The sequence below is a fragment of the Calliphora vicina genome, chromosome 2 (genome assembly GCF_958450345.1).
Source record: "Calliphora vicina chromosome 2, idCalVici1.1, whole genome shotgun sequence".
Taxonomy (NCBI): Eukaryota; Metazoa; Arthropoda; class Insecta; order Diptera; family Calliphoridae; genus Calliphora; species Calliphora vicina.
The window spans coordinates 5110425-5129016 of NC_088781.1; the positions used below are offsets into that span (position 1 = coordinate 5110425).

At 30.1% G+C, this 18592-nt stretch overlaps 2 protein-coding genes across 2 annotated transcripts in view; both read right to left on the reverse strand.

Annotated features, from left to right (window-relative positions):
* Positions 1-9188, reverse strand: part of LOC135950987 (sialin) — a 35965-nt gene extending 26777 nt beyond the window's left edge. The window contains exon 1 of the mRNA XM_065500532.1: positions 8312-9188. The gene's annotated coding sequence lies outside the window, so the exon portion shown is untranslated. The remainder of the gene's footprint in view (positions 1-8311) is intronic.
* The window catches only part of Tnpo-SR (transportin 3), a 234227-nt gene that overhangs the window by 171673 nt on the left and 43962 nt on the right, over positions 1-18592 (reverse strand). The window lies entirely within an intron of this gene.

Sequence of the window (18592 nt, forward strand, 5' to 3'; positions counted from 1 at the left end):
CTTAGTAATCCAGATATAGGTAAAAAAAATAGGTCAAAAATCGAGGTTGTCCTATATCTCAGCCATTTGTGGACCGATTTTCTCGAATTCAGGAGATATTGATGTATGCATCGTGTAAGTAAGTTATTTGGGGGCTTCGGAAAGTTGATTTCAACAGAAAGACAGACAGACGTACATGGCTTACTCGACTTCGCTATCTATAAGGATCCAGAATATATATACTTTCTAGGGTCGGAAATGAAAAACGTAGAAATTACAAACGGAATGACAAACTTATATATACCCTTCTCACGAAAGTGAAGGGTAAAAAAAGAAACCAAGTCCAATTGAATGAAGAAAACTAATTTCCATTCAATTTGAATTAGATTTATATTAACAAATATTGAACCATTTAAACTCTGTACGAATTTGATTATGAATTAATTCAATAATGAATGAATTCTATTCAAATAAAAGCCTTTGAATGAAACTTTTTTTTTTTTTTTTTTTTTTTTAACGTTTATTTATTTATCGAATCTGCCTTACTTAGGCCTGACAATAAGTAATAAAATCTTATAACTAAAATTAAAACTAAATGCTCTCTGACGGGAGCGTTGATGTTCATAAGGGCCACATCTTAGCGGGGTGGTAGATCGGCTCTACGAAGCCTTGATCTTGTTTGGGTCTGTGTGAGATGTCTTGCAAGCGGGTTCGGGTGGTTCCACAATTTCATGATGTATTTCTCACGGACATTCTTGAATTCGTCTTTAACCAACGGTACTTGTAGGTCTCTATGGATGTTCTCATTTCTTATGTACCAAGGTGCACCTGTCATTATCCTAAGAATTCTCGATTGGGCCCTCTGTATAAGTTCAATACTGGAATTACTGGCCGTTCCCCACAATTGGATTCCATATGTCCAGATTTGTTTTAAAACACATTTATACAGGATGACTTTATAGTCAAGGCTTAATTTTGATTGGTGATTGAGTAACCAATGAAGGCTAGATGCTCTTAACTTCATGTGAAGTCTCTTGGCTTCTATATGACGACGCCAAGTAAGTCGTCTATCCAAGTGAATACCAAGGTATGTAACAGTATCTGTCTGTGGAATGTTTATGTTATTTAGTGTGATAGGTGGACAATCACCCCTTCTGAGAGTAAATGTGATGTGTTTACTTTTGAGTTCATTTACTCGTATTCTCCAGTTATTCAACCATATCTCCACGAGTCTCAGATAATTTGCCAATTTCGTAGAAGCTACCTGCGGATCTGCATGTGAGCTAAGTATTGCCGTATCATCAGCGAAAGTTGATATGGTAAGTCTATCACACACAGGCAAGTCAGAAGTATATATCAAATAAAGTGTTGGTCCGAGAACACTTCCCTGTGGAACACCAGCTTTAATTTCATAATTTCCTGTTACATAATCGCAATATTTCACTCTAAAAACTCGGTCTGATATGTATGACTCCAGCAATCGATGCGTACTTGGTGGCAGTAGACACTTAATTTTGTGAATTAACCCCTTATGCCACACCTTGTCGAAGGCCTGGGCGATGTCCAAAAAGATAGCACAGCAGTATTTTTTATTTTCAAAAGATTTTCTGATCTCTCCAGTCAATCGATTAACTTGTTCAATGGTTCCATGTTGTTCACGAAAACCAAATTGATGAACTGGGATAATATTTTGGTTATTTAAGTATGGAATAATTTTACATTGCAATACTTTCTCAAATAACTTTGATATGCATGGCAGTAGACTTATAGGTCTGTATGAAGACGGCATTGTTAAATCTTTTCCTGGTTTAGGTATCATTATGATCTGAGCAATTTTCCAATTAGTTGGGAAAACGCCTAGTCTAATGATCGCAGAAAACAATACAGATAGCACGATTATAGCTATATTCGGTAGGTTTTTAATCATGGATGGCGTAATTTTGTCATATCCTGGAGATTTTTTTGTATTTGTGTTATTTTTGATAACTTTTCGAACGTCCTCGGGACTTACTCTGATATGATCATCCGCTGTCTCGTGAACAGGAGGATTTTCCAGTGCAAAATCATTGTTGGGTGGATTTGGCTTAAATACATTACGTAGGTGCTCGGCAAAAATTAATGCTTTGTCCTTATCATTTCTTGCCCAATTACCGTCAGATTTTCTCAACGGAGTTTTTCCCTCTACCGGTGGTTTGATGTTACGTGTGGCTTTCCAAAGAGAAAAGTTCGTATGTGTAGTATTCGTCAAACTCTCAATGTATCTTTCGTTTCTGCGATCCTCTTCTAAACAAAGGGCTCTCTTCAGTCTTCTAGTAGCGATGGACAGCCTCTGCTTTGCAGCAGGTGATCTATTTTGTTGCCATTCTCTTCTAAGCTTTCTCTTTTCGAGAAGCAATCGTTCAATATCTGAATTGGAAATATGCATTTTTGGCTTTCTAGAGATCTCGATCCTTGAATGATCCAGAGCCGAAATAATTAATGACGTGAAGTCATTGACGCATTCGTTTATCTCTCCCTCACACTGTATATTTGGATTTGTGTGGATATGGCTACTGATAAACTTTCTGTATTTAAGCCAATTTGTTTTGTAAAACGGAATATTTTCAGGAGATTTTGGTATATTTTTCCCATAATAGGTGACTATTACGGGTGAATGGTCGGAAGATAAATCAAAAGATATTTCCGTAGATATTGAATTTCGATCTACATTTCTGGATATGGCAAAGTCTATAAGGTCAGGAATTTTCCTAGGATCAGTAGGCCAGTACGTTGGTTGGCCAGGGGATATGACATCCAGGCAATTCCTACTGTCAACTAGGGCTTTGTAGAGCTGTCTTCCTCTAGGGTTAATTAGCCGTGAACCCCAGTATGTGTGTTTCGCATTGTAATCACCACATGCCAGGAAACGATCTCCTAGAGTTTCAAAGAATTCTTCAAATTTGTCCTTAGTCATCGAAAATCGTGGGGGGCAATATATGGAACTCACTGTAAGATTTCCAAATGCACATTCCAGTCGTATGGAAGTTGCTTGCATATATTCTTTTGAAAATTCATCTAGGGCATAATGTTTTAAACGGCTTTTAATCAAGATACCAGTACCACCATGAGCTTTTCCGTCGGGATGATTTGTGTTATGGAATGAAAATCCTGGAATATTAAAGTTGTATCTATTTGTAAGGTGTGTCTCAGAAATTAACATCACATCGACGTCTTTACTTATCATAAAATTATAAACCTCAGATTTATGTTGGTTCAAACCATTTGCATTCCAAAAACAAACTTTCAAGAAACTCATTTTTTTGATAGGAGGATTTGAAGCATTTGGTTCTGCGCTCTCAAAAGCTCTTGTATGAAACTAAATAATTTTCTTTTGTTGCGAATTTTTTATGGATTGTATGGCAGACATTTTATAATTTTGAATTAAGATTTTAGTGAATTAAGCTTAAATTGAATTAATTAATTCGAAGCTTTGTCTGAAAAAAACTGAAGGTATGAAATGTACAAAATATTCAATAAAAAAAATAAGAAAGTACAACGAGAAGATGATTGTAAACAGTTTTCGTTTAAAATTTATATCGAACCTGTGACTAATTGTGGACCGATCGTTACAAAATTTTGTGACATATAACATATTTGTATTGAATTTTATTGGAATACCAATTTTTTTAGAGATTTATGCACTTTAAAGTGATTTTTGGAAGTGTGCCTTATATGGAAGTCATGACTAATTATGGTGATGCGAGTTCGACCGGTATGAACCCAGAAAGTGATCCTGAGCAGATTGGTGTAATTTAAGGTGGGTGTAGGGACAGAGAAAGTGCATGCCACAACTTTAGTATTTTTCAAACGACTAAAATGAATGGTAGCTGGTTTTATTCCAAATAAATATCGATTTATCTAAAGGTAATTTTAAATATAGTTATGAAAATAACTAGAATTTTATATAGTTTTTTGTTCCTCTTATAAAATCACTAAAATGGACTTAGCACATTTGTACACTAAACTAACAATAACATTTACAATAGTTAATGAACTATCAATAAAATTTCATTAGAAAATAATATTAATTATTTGAATATTTATAACTAGAAGAGTTAATGAGGCTGCTATTATTTATACCACAGCTGTTCATATAAATTTGTATAGCACAACTAAACTCTGGACATAAAAGAGTTTTACAAAATGTGTGTCACTTTTAGTCGATGAATATGCTATTGGAATATTTGGAATAGTTTAGGTTTTGACCCCCCAAAAAGCTGTGAACAGGAATTAAATAAATCGAATTTGAAATACAAAAAAACTGATGATTTGTAATTAGTAAATATTTGCTGTTGCTATGTAAATTTAAAGCATTGTACGTAATTAAAATACTTAAAGAAGTGTGATACGTAAAATGCTAGATGTTGTTTTTAATGATTTCAAAATATTTTCTGTCTAAAAGAAACAACAGAAAAAAAAGAAAAACTATGATTTTCTTTTGTCGAAATAAATGTCGTTCTACTCACATGTATGTGACTAATAATAGATTTTTTTATTTTTATAAACAAGAGACGGACAGACACTGTTTCATGTTGGTGATGAAATTTTTCTACGCGCTAAAAGCAACTTGAAAAAAATGATATTCATGAAAATGTTATAAATTAAAAAACATTTTTAATGTACGCACAAAAATATTTACAATAGAGTGCTACCAATTTACTATTTTAAAAACTTTATTTCAGTGTATCTAAACTTATGGAAGGGGCCAAATTTCAAACTCCTAGGATAATTGGAAAAAGGTGCTATACAGACAAAGAAATCGTCTAATACTAATGATATGTTTCTACATGTAAAATCTAAATTTGTTCCGCCCTAATATATTAGCATATAGAAAATAAAAATAGCTTAAACACCTAAAAGACATTTATAACAAAATGACATGCAAAAAGTCGTAAACTAATACTTACTACTTACTACCTACTACAAATTAATTAATTTTCCACCAGAAACTTTATTGTAGAAAACTTTATTAAAGTTTTTTTCAGTTATTTAAAAAAAATCTATTCTTATGAAGTTTGTAACTACAAACAAGCCTTTAATAGTTACAACGACTTATTACTTGATGTATGAATATTTTCATAATGACTTTGATGAATTTTCTATTACAATTGTCATGATTTGCGTAAATTATCTGTTAAACAAATAATTATTTGTTTTCGAATTTGTGTTAATTTACAGAAAATTAAAAATCCATAAGACAGTTGAAAATATTATCGCATGTTTAAAAAAAAAATAATGAAAAGCTCATATCATTATTGTTTTAAAAACAATAAAAACTTTATAATTAATTGAATGTTAATATAAGTATTACAATAATTACTATTTATTAACATTATTGTTTTGTTTTTTTTTAAGTACTATCATAGTGTAATTACTTATTGTTTTGGGATTTTTGGAAAATACTTAAATTTTGATGAGCTAAATTAATGCAAGTCTGTAATATATTCTTAATATCGGTGTTCAGTATTAAGAGCAAATGATCTTGCAAAATTCATAGAAAATTCAATAACAAAATTCACTCAATTGCAATATTGGTACACAGAGAAAAAAGAATCGTAGTAGCAAGCGAATCGAATGGTTCTGCCTTAGTGACCGAACTTTACAGTTGTGGCTACAAAATTTTAGAAGGGGAAACAGAAGTTTGATTGCTTCAACCAAAATTTTTCTTCTTGTTTATTGCTAGAGCCGAAAAATGTTATGTGTTCAACAGAATGATTCGATTGGCAACTAATTGGATTGTTAACGAATCTGATTTCTCTGTGTAGATTTTTAAAATTAAGTAATAACCAAATTGGGAAAAAGTCGTAAATGAAGATTGAAAAATTTAATAACACTGTGCACGAAATTGACACTTTTTTCTGTCTAGAAGGGCACCCAGTGGGTTAAACTAATTCGTGTACGCTGAATACAGTGGTGCTAACCGTTTTTTTTTTTTGATTAGCTCGTATTTTCGAGATATACCGTTATTTCGAAAATAAAGGAGGTTGACAACATATATTCGCGTAACTCAAAACCGTTTTAGCTTCTTCAATAAACGGAAAAATCCGAAATTCCGCGATAAAATTACCTTTAAGTAAAGCTTAACACGTTAATCTTCACAGTCGTTTTAGAAATATAATTTTTTTTTTTGTCAAAAAAATTAATTTAAAAATTTTTGGTTTTTAAAACGGCATTCAAAATTAAAAAAAAATGCATATACGCACATATAGAAAACGAAGTTCCAAATAAAACAAGCCCTAAATGATTAAAATCTGTCCAGCTACATCGTGCAGTGTTCTTCTATGATTGGTACTGCAATAGTCGGCAATGCAGTGCCGTTTTTACAAAACGGCAAGATTCTGAGAAGTTTCTTTTTTTTTGATTTTGAATCCATAAATTTGACTAGTGGAAAAGATAAGATATATATATTATATATCAACGTATAGGAAATTGTGCCTTCTTTTCAAAAATGTATACAATTTTTAAGAATTAAAAAATTTATAGCAGTTTTTTTGCAAAAATATGGGAAAAAATGTTGAAATGTTATTAAGGGATATTTGCTTTATCTTTTGTTTATAAAATCAAATGTTGTGGACAGATTTTAATCATTTCGTGCTTGTTTTGTATTGTATAGGCCCAGCAAATTTTTTTTTCAAAAAAAATTTTTTGTTTGCCAAAAAAAATTTAACATTTAAGCCTTTCAATTCAGTTTTTTCAGTTTATTTAATACAGTTTATTGTGAACAGTTTTAGAACAAGCATTAATTTTTTTTGTGTAATTTTAGCCACGCCTACTTTGTAACATTTGACAAAGAGGGCGTACAAAACATTTTGTTTTTTGTCTTAAATTGCTTCTAAATATATGATTTCAATTATGATTTACAAGATTTCTTGAAAAAAGTTCTAAAATTAAATAAAATTGTTATATTTTCCTTTTCAGAAAGAGTATAAAATGTAGCTAAATTAACATTTTCTGGTAAATTAATGCATTGATTTTTTTTCTTTAAAATGCCTTTTGGATTTTAACTCTTGTAGTAGGTTTCCTAATCAGGAAAAGTTTCGGAATTTCCCTGAAACTTTTCACAGTTTTGTGGGAAAATTTCGAGAATTTTGTTTTTTTAGATTTGATCGAATCTTGATTTATACACCCATTCTTTCGATACTAGCGACAGAAAATCAGTTGATGCAGAAAAATTACAAAATTTTTTAGTAAAAACAGTAGGTCGTCTTAAAACAAATTTTAAAATCGTAGCAGTTTTATCTCAAGAACGTGGAATTTAAATATAAGTTTTAAAATCTATTTATGGATTTAACATCATCAGGTACTTAAGCTTTTAATTGAGTACAATTTGTTATTTCAATATCCTGTTTGCGGGACAAAATCAAATTTTTGTCTAAAATAATTTTTCATTAGACTTGCCTATTTTAATTATACGAAAGAAATACATACGTATTTTCTTTAAAACAACAAATTATAATCATATTATAAAAATTCTGAAATTTTTCCCCACAATTAAAGTTTTTTTTACATATTTTAGGAAATACTTATGTAATGTTTTTTGCAATATTAATAGCCAAATTATCTAGTATTAAACAAAATTTAAATACATTAAGTAGATGTGCTAAAAGCTACCAGCACATTAAACTAAAAAATTAGTTTAACTTTCTATGATTTTGAATCAAAATTTTTTTTTAACATTTTCAATTAAATTCCAACTTCTTGAGATAATAAAGCTAAAAATCAGGGTTTTTAGTTAAAACATAAAAACATGAAATTATCTCGAAAACTACTGGAAGGATTTTAAAATGTTTGACATATTTGTGATCAGCATTTCAAATTATACAAAAAATAAATTTTGCCTGAGGATCCCTTTTCAAATTTTTGTTTTTGTATAGTTAGTGTTTATTGATAAATTTTACTGATTAACAAATTCCTGGGAATCACAAGATTTTTTAATATTTCCCAGGAATAAAGAATGTTTTGGGAAATTGGGAACCCAAGTATGTTAGCATTCAAAGTAATAAATTCTAACTATGCATAGTTATAAAAATAAAAATGTAATATTGACTTGCTTTTATTATTTTCAATCTTTTCGGCAATCAGAAATCATACCAAAGTCAAAAGTAATTAAATATTTTGGACGTAATTTAAAATTTAAGTTATTTTTCAAATTCCAGACACGTGGATGCAGCAAACAGGCTTATTTTTTTAATTCAATTCCTTGTGATTTCTTGCAAGGAATTAGGGAAATTTTGAAAAGGGTCTCCCAGCAGAGAAAAATAATTAATTTCTAAATACGCTATTTATTACTCACCTTAATTATTATTTACACTAACAAACAAGTATTTACAATGTAATGTAAATTAGGAAACCGAAACACTTTAACAATTCACTTTATAAACAATATGTAAACGAAAAATTTCGGCACTTATTAATGTTATCCCAAAAACAAATCAAACGAATTGGCAAAGAAAAAAAAACAACAAACTAACGGTTGTTCTTTTAAGTTTGAATGTCACTGTCACTGCAAAACAAACACAACAAATATGTATTTGCCGAAATTGTGATTTACAACAAATTTGAACCCGAATAAAAGAAAAACATTAAACAACAAAAATGGACACAGCAAAATGAAAATAATAAAAGAAAATTGTCAGTATTGAAGAAAAAATAGTGTTGGCGGTAGTTTATTTTACGTCAACAATTTGCCAAAACCAGGCACATGAGAAAACGTTTTTTTTATTTGATTTGATTTCTTCTTTGTATGTAAAAATATATTTTCGTGTTCTGTAAATTTTACCGTATTTTTTTGTTTAAATTTTTATGTGACAGTTTTTGTGCGTTAAATTGAAAATAAAATATTTAAAACCGCAAGGAATGGTTTTTGTTTTGTAATTTAGTTAACATATGGTTTTATTTAATGCATTTATTATTAATTTTTGTTGTTTTTTATCTTAGATTGTATTGCTGTTATACATTTATACTTTTGTAATTATTTTTATTATTACATTTGCATTGTTCTTTTGTTGAAATTAAATACAAGTAAGTTATATTTTTTTAGATATTTTCATTATATGGCTTAAAATATTTAATGTATTTTATATTATTTATAATTTATAACTTGAATTTATTTTTCTGTTCAGAGATCGATGCAACCACGACCACAGTATCTATTCAACTGAAATTTTTGCTTCACTTGACGGGCCTTTTTCACTATATCCTCTCCCGCTCTCTGTAGACTAAAAAACGTTGTGTGATTTTAATTTTTCTGTTTTCGTTTCATTTGCCTTCTTGCTGACTGCCAGCAGCTAGCTATACTCAAAGTAGTCAGTCATTTAGCATGTTGTATTCACAGTTTTGTTGTTTGCAGTTTACCCAGTGTTGACGGAGCTGGGTGACAGTTTTACACAACTTAAATCTCAAAATTAGCTGAAATTTTCAGAATACAAATACAAGTGCTTGATTCAGCTCTTCCGAATCATATCCCAGCAATAAGTTTCATTGCCAAGAAATAAGTTAAAAAGCTACCACAATCGCTTTAACATTACTTTAATATCACTACAACTAGTTAATTTAATAACTTAACTTACAAAAATAACACAGTCAGATCTCAGTCAGTACAGAATGTGCTCATGCTAATGACTAGAATGTAAGCAGTTATAATTTATTGAAAAGTAAGTTATTGAGTAATTGCAAGTCATTACTAAGGGTTTGCTGGGCACGTTCAAAATATTTAAAATATTATAAAAGTCAATTTTTCGGGCCGACTTCTATGGCATTTGTAAAACGTATTTGAACCAAGCTAATTTTGATTTTGATATGCTTTGTAAGATCGGAACAGATGTATACTTTATCGAATTTTTTTACAAATTGATTTTTTGGTATTTTTATAAAATTTGGGTTGAAATCTTCTAGAAAAAAATCAATTTCCCAAAATTTTTAAAATTTCAAAAAAGTACCTTTTGTTCTGCGGCTTCTCATATTGTAAACTGGTTGTACAGGTCATAAGACATTATCTGACCTACGGTGCTCTTGTGTGGTGGAGAGCGGTGGGCACTAAAACATAGCTCTCCATTCTGTACAGGGTGCATAGACTAGATTGTCTTCCTATATCTCACAGATTACCAGATACCTACACCATTTTAAGTAAATTTACGTCATCGATGAAGCCTCGTGAAGAATCCAAAAATTAAATCTGGATATATGGAATATACGTCAATCAAGGCACAAAAAAGAGTATCCAAAACGCTCTGAAGCACTTTGTTGAACGCCAAATACTAATCCTAACTCGATTAAACTCGTTGGACATATGACAGAACGGATGGATTTTCAACTATTACAGAAGTTACAGTTTTACATGACTGTCTGTTCAACAAGAGAGCAAACTAAGATACATTTGTACTGGCAGATCATAATCCGGACTGTTTAAAAGATGTGAATCTGACGGATCTAGTCAATTTTGTTAGAAGTACCGTTTGGTTCTCACGGAAACCATTATTAAAGACGATATAACTTATAACCTAACCTAGAGTTGGAAATTAATATTGTGGAAATTACAAAAGGCATGCAATGGTGAATTTGATGTTTCTATAAATACTCAACGTTTTCATTGTCCAAAATGTATCAAAATGTAAGTTATTTGATATTGTCTCATTTGTAAATAATTACACAAAAATCGGCAACCCTGAGAAAACATACATATTTATTCTGTGTGTTTTACACTCGCTCGATGTGTAATAAAATAAATTAATACTGACTCCTATAACAATCTGGAATTTACATACATACATATGTATATATATATGCATGTATGTATGTTCAATTAAACGCGACTGAACTATGCGTCGGCAACGCTGTTTACACGCTAGCCACAGATTGTTTGGGCTGTTGGTGGAATTAGTGTTACAGGTTGGTTCAATTGAGCTTTTTTAAGAACATTTTTGGCGTTTTTGTACGATACTTTTATCTCAGACTTTTGTGGGTTTTCAATTTTAAATAGCAACCGAATCATGACTATGCCCGATAAATGAATGTATGAATAATGTTTGGTAGTTATAATAATACATACCTATATATATATTTTAACTATAATATATAGAGGTGTAAACTTTTCCTAAGTACGGCTCCCACGAAATTAAAATCTTATCAAAATTTAGAAAAAAAATACAAAATTAAACAAGTGTATTTTTATTTTAATATTTATGTTTTTATTATTTTAACCTTTGATAACATTGTGGATTTGTCGCGCTTTTAATAGAATTATTTGGAATACTATATAAAATTAAATACATGAGCAGCCAAAATAAAAACAAATGACTTAGTAAACAAAAAAAAATTAAATGTGTCAAGTTTTCACATGAAATATTAATGTTTATGCAAAGAAAATTAATTAATTTAGATTTTCTTTTTAAAGGTACGCTTATAATTTAAGTCTATACATAACTGTATAACAGGTTCCAGTAAGTCCATGATAGACTATGAATGAGGTTGAGATTAATAGAGGATTTTCAATATACATACATAATATTTAGTTATATATGTATATCGCTTTTCTATAATTACTTTTTACACTTTTATCCATATTAACAACACTGCTAAATTTAGCAGGTTTATTGTGTGTTGCTAACTTCGTGAGATATACCCAACAATGGCAGCAAAAAACAGCAGCAACATCATAATCACTATTAATATCGTGATTGACAATATCGTCATCATGTACATCATTATTAGCATTTTAATAATTATGAACATTTCCGATTAAAGGCCCAAACACATACAATACTTTCGCTTCAACTGCGACTGACAGAAGCAGTTAAATCCATGTATGTGTATTCAGAATAGTCCAATCAGTACAGCACAAAGTACTAAACTTGTGTTGTTTTTAATTATGAAGAATCTAAAGTACGAAAACGGACTGATTGAGTTTTTATACCCTTCGCCATGAGTGGTGAACCACTCATTTGCGACCCCACAAAGTATATATATTCTGGATCGTTATAGATAGCGGAGTCTAGCCATGTCCGACTGTATATTGAAATAAACTTTATGTAGCCCCCAATATATCTGCTATAGACCCGGTTCGGTAGATATTTAAAATCGATAAAATCGGCCTACAAATGACTGAGATATAATGAAAAAAGCAGGACAACCCCGATTGATGACCTATTTTTATAACCTTCGTGAGAAGGGTATATATAAGTTTGTAATTTCTACATTTTTCATTTCTGACCCTATAAAGTATATATATTCTGGATCCTTATAAATAGCGGAGTCGATTAAGCCATGTCCATCTGTCTGTCTGTTGAAATCAACTTTCCGAAGCCACCAAATAACTTACATACATCAATATCTCCGGAATTCTTCCGGCTCGGTTGCTATTTAAAATCGAGAAAATCGGTCCACAAATGGCTGAGATATAATGTAAAAACCAGGACAACCTCGATTTTTGACCTATTTTTTTACCTATATCTGGATTACTAAGTCATTAATATAGACAACATAGACATCTAATGATAGATATTTTAAAGACCTTTGCAATGACGTATATAAGACAATAATATACAATGACCTACAATGGGTCAAAATCTATTTTTTAATATTTTTTAACCCGATTTTTTTTCTGTAAATATTAAAAAATAAAATAAAAAATTGAAAATACCAAAAAAAAATTTAAATTTAAAAAAAAAAATTTTAAGTTTAAAAAATTTATAAAAACTGTTCGAAAATTTTTTTTTACAAAAAATAAAAAATAACTTTGGAAAAAATAATAAATTTTGTTTACCTAAAAATATTTAAAATTTATTTTGAAGTATAATTTGGTGAAGGGTATATAAGATTCGGCACAGCCGAATATAGTCCTCTTACTTGTTTTATATTAATTTATCTGAAGAATAACAGGTTATCGATCGATACCAACATTTTCAACCAAATCGGCCATTCATGGCTGATTTATTAATTAAATTTATACCAAGGCGTAATTAACCTTAATAATTAAAGGTGACAGCAGTGGCGAATTGAAATAAATACAGGCGAATTCACTTATTTTTTTATTTTATATATGGAGCAAGGCGAATTTATACAAGGTGCTATCGGTTCTACAAATACAACTATTGGTCTTAACAAATGTCAAAAAACAAAAATGAAAAAATAAACAAATATGTATTAAAACTTAATGTAGTGTAGATAATTGTATAGTGAGAGCTTTACTTATTTATGTAAAAAATAAATAGTTTGTTAATACGATTAGAATATGTAGATATTTAAATATAAAAACAAGCTTTGACAACTGTTAAAACCAAAAAGCGAAAAAAAAAATTATCAGCTGTTTGACTGACTCCACCTTGTATAAATTCGCCTTGATATGGAGTTTAACATAAATACGTTTGGACCAAGGCGAATTTATACAAGATGGAGTCAGTCAAACTGCTGATAATTTTTTTTTTGCTTTTTGGTTCTAACAACTGTCAAAGCTTATTTTTATATATAAATATCTACATATTCTAAGCTTATTAACAAAATATTTATTGTTTACATAAATAAGTAAAGCCCTCACTTTTCAATTATCTACACTATATTAAGTTTAAATACTTATTTGTTTAATTTTTCATTTCGGTTTTTTGACATTTGTTAAGACCAATCGTTGTTTTTGTAGAACTGACACCACCTTGTATAAATTTGCCTTGGTTTGGACGAACATTTTGTATATGTGTAGTTTGACATTTATGCATTTGATGAATGCTTGTTAGTTCCTACTTAATACTAATAAATCGGTCCATATTTAGACCTAGCTTCCGTGTAAGAAATCAAAATCCATTTTTCAAAAAATCAACACATTCATTTTCAAAATAGTTTTTCATATATTGTTTCATCATCATTCAGTTGTTTATGTAAATAATTAATAAATAATATAAATATTATTTAATTTTTCCCCGTTTTATATTTCAAAGTTCAAATCGTTTTAGTAATAAATATTGAAATCGCTTGAAGCTTTTTTTTTTGAAAAATCTCTCAACCAATATGGGAAATTGTGATTGATTGGTTGCGTCAAAACGATAATAAAGAATATAAAAAAACAAAATACGAAAAAAATATATTTATTAAATAAAACGTTGATAAGCATGTAATAATATATTGAAGATGATTATGATTTATTCTACGATATTTAAAACAAAGCTGTCAAGTACACTATTTTTGCGTACTTTAATTTTCCAATTAGAAAAACCTAGAAATCAATTAATGGATCATTCAAAAAATATTGCGTTTTTAACTGTTTGCAATACAAATTCAGGAAACGAATGCGTGATCCATGTACACAATATTTTATGTTGCTCAACTCACCCCCAGGTAATAAAACTATTTTTATTCGTATTTTTTTTTTAATTTAAAAAATTCGTAACTATTTTGTTGAAGTTTAGTTATGCCTTAACTAATAGTTATACAGTCGGTTAAAATTATTTTTATATGAAAACTGTCAGTATAACATAACCAGACTTCGTGTTACTGGGGCTTAGACTCATGACAGATATTTTTAAAGTCCCCCAATGTCCTTTAATGTTTATATTTGGCACATTTATAATTACATAGTACACTAATAATGTTACACCTAACAAACCCGAATAACTACACATATCTGAAATGTAGGTTCAAATAATTCCATGCAGTTTTTTATCACTGAAATAGTAGCCTAGGGAAAATCCTACAAATATGTTTAAATTCTTTAAAATATAATATTCTTCAAATACTTAAAAATTCGTAGAATTTTTTTTATTTTCTTATAAGATTAAACAATATTTATAGTGTTAATATGAAATTAATAAATTTTACTGGAACTTGTAAAATTACTTTTCATTTTCTAAAAATATAAAAAGCCTGGGAAAGTTCAAAACGTAGTACGGCTAGTTATACAGAAGATCAATTCGAGAAATCAGCAATTCGAGAAATTATTATTAATAGCGAAATATGATTATATAAAATATTTGTATAATTGTTATGCTTAAACATAAATAAATCATGTCATAGTTTTGTTTGTTTAGGAAAACAATACTTAATATTAATAGTACGAGTATATAGAATCATTGGTAAAAATATAGCATGTTTAAAAATAACAACATATTCGTCATGTAAATGCATTTGCGTAAATTAGGAGAAGCGTTACAATAATATTTTTATTAGTTCATTTATTTTATTAGAATTTAAAATTATTACAAACAAAAAAAACTAATAAACTAATCTTTGTACCGAATTATTAATATGTAGACAATATAGAGATAGAGCGTAGATCTACACCATTTCAAAAAGGAAAATAAAAAAACAAATTGAAATACAGAAAATATGTTTCCAGGCAAGATGGCGATGTGTTTGTAAATGACTAAACATTTTTGCCCAATTCACAATTGGTGTCGTAGCGTTGTATCGTTGTATGTCGTATTTTTTTTTATTAATGTTTTGTTTTTGTTTCGAAAAATTAGTTTGAAAAATATTTATGACATACAATGCTACAACACTACGACATCAATTGTGAATTGGGCATTTATGTTTCTCTACTGGGGGGCTCGTGTAAAGTGTTGACCTCCAGAAGATAAAATTAGAAATTAATTTATTGATGTTGAAATATTGAAATGGCAAAAACAAAATAAGTGGGTGTTAAACAGATGAAGGGGTTAAGATCAACCCACCATAATCATCAAATTTAAAATAAGTTTTGGCAAGATTTTGAATTTGTATGTCTACCTTAGAATAATTATTTTAAAACATTTATAAATTTGGGGGCCTGTATACATTAGGGTGGCCCTTATTTTGGATTTCCAATGCTACCAAGATCTAAATTGTTATCCGTCGTCTAAAAATCTAAAGGTGAATATTTTAGCAAAATCAAATGTCAAAATGTTGTTATTATAATAGAAAAAACTCTTTTATTGGGTGTATGGCTTAAAAATTAGGGATTTTTTTAAATGTTTTGCTTTTATTTTGAAACATTTGTACAATATAAATTTATTCAAAGTATTGGCCTTTGTTAGTTATGACCTTTTCCCATCTTTCTGGCAACACATGGATTCCGATCCAAAAGAACAGCTCACCTTCTGTGGCCAAGAGCGAATCAAGCCAATTTTAGATACTCTGTTCTGAAGTGAAGCATATCCCAGAGAAGCATATCTGCATCGATCGAAACAAATAGTAGTCGGGCGGGTACGATCTGGACTATAAAGCGTGTGAGGCAAAAGAACTGCTCATATTTTGAGGTCAAGAACGAATAAACACAAAGTGAAGTATCCCAGAGAGAGCGTTCTACATCGATCGAAACAAATAGTATTCGGAGGGGTTAAAGTCTGGACTATAAAGCATGTGAGGCAAAACTTTCCAACCACTTCATTGTAAATAGTTTTTAGAAGGTATTGCATAACGTGGACGAGCGTTGTCATGATGGTGTATTATGGTTTCATGTCAGACCGCATATTCTGGGCGTTTTCTTCAAACGATTCCTGTGATGGTCTGGCCAGATTTGCTCCCACCAAATACAGAGAATTACCTTAGCTCCATGGATATTTGGCTTTGGTGTTGGGCGGAATTCATATACGATCTCTTGCTTCAATTTCCCTGCTTTTGGATGAATCCTGCTGCTATCAAACGTTTTGAAATTGCTGATTTAGTAGCTCCCAATGATTTTCTTGTTGAGTTTTACAACAATTTTCATGGAGTAATTCTTCAAATTCTTGGTCTTCAAACATGTTTGGCTAGCCTGGGCGATCTTTGACTTTCGTGTCAAGATCACCACTTCTGAACCGCACTAACCATCTCTCGCCGATGGAACACATTCACCATAAGATTTGCTGAGCAATCGGTGTGCTTCAGCGGCACATTTTTCAATGTAAAGAAAAACTTCCATTTGAGGCATTTGACGCTTTGTTGTCACAAAATTCGTCAATTTCGAAGCAAAAAAAACGTTGTTGTTTACACTATAATGTTCTATAACTAAGTGAGAATAAATAACTGATATGTACCCTTCAAAATGACATATACATAAGTTATTAAAAACTAAAACCGTGTTCAAAAGATACGCCATCTATTGTAAATACCACATTTTTTTCTCAACATTTAAGTATGAAAATTATCAAATTTCAATAATTTAAAAACAAAAACTAATTTCACTTTCATTACATTTTCCAAACCGGAGTTAATTCATTTTAAATTAAGCATTTAGTTGCATCTTTTAGTTTAAGTTGCATTTCAAAGAGATAAAAATATCAGTTGGTAAATTCTAGTTCTATTTTTAATTTCTAAATTGGTTAGTTATCTTCTTTAAAAGTATAACTACTCTTATATGAATGCATGTGTAATTCCTTCTGTTGTAAAGCAATCTAAAGAGTGAAAATAGCATAAATTGTTTAGCCGAGCAACAAGACACAAATCTTAAATACCATTGCCACGCCACCATCATTGTGGCATCTTTTATGTATGGTTGCATGAACGCACGATAATAGCAATACCATTGCCTGCCACACTATACCATACCATTCCATGACGATACAACATCAGCATACTAATCAACCTTACAAGATTGCTAACGATAGTTAGTTATAGAGATGGACATCGACTAACTATCGACTATTTTTAAATGTTGCAATTATGTATATATGTATGTATTGTATGTATAGGGATGCCAAACCTGATCCAAAAAATCACAGCATGGCTACTCGAAGAGAAATAAACTTAAATTTACAATTGAAAAATTCGCTGCATAGAAATGAATTATTCGATTGACAGCATTCGATAAAGTGGAATCGGTCGAGATCTCGCAGATCGATCTGAGTACATATCACTTTGGGAAACATTATCACTTTCCTCAATACATTAAATTATAGATATCATTAATGCACTAAGTAATTTTAAAAATTCTCTGTTCTTACTTCAAGCCTCAAAGGATTAGCTATAAAACAGTTATATCAGGAGATCGTGTTGGACAATGGAAATCCACATAACTATAAAATAGTATCCATTTGTTAATCCAGCATATAGTGTTTCAGTAGATTTTGTTATTTTTTAATAGCAAACAATATTTTTGGTTAGTTTTCAATTTGGTATGGAAAAATGAAAAATCTCTTCATTTCCCTGCTCTTCTATCGTAGCCCACAAAGCAGGCATCTCCTTCCAAATTGTGAACCTGATATTAGTCGTATTATAAATTTAAATGTTGTTTGTTGCTGCAACAGGAGAAAACACATTTAAAACATACGCACATTCCAATGACTTGCTTCTTTTATTATTTTTACCATTTTATTTATATTGTTGTGGTGATCATGACGCGTAATCGTAATCATGATCATTAAGGTCAGGCACTACTGTGCTTCGATGAGTAGTTTTGTTAGTAAAACTTATTTTTAAGTTGGAAGCCGGTTTGATTTGGTTTAAATTCAAAGGCGAGCCTCTTTTTTTTTTGTTTAGTTTTTTTCATCCAGATACAAACAACTTTTAAAGCTGAGTGTTCGGAAATACATAGTACAACTCTATGTATAACAAATTGTTGTTTGTTTTTTTGTTGTATTAAGTATTATTATGTATCTTTAGATGTGCGGATATATACATAAGTACATACTTACAT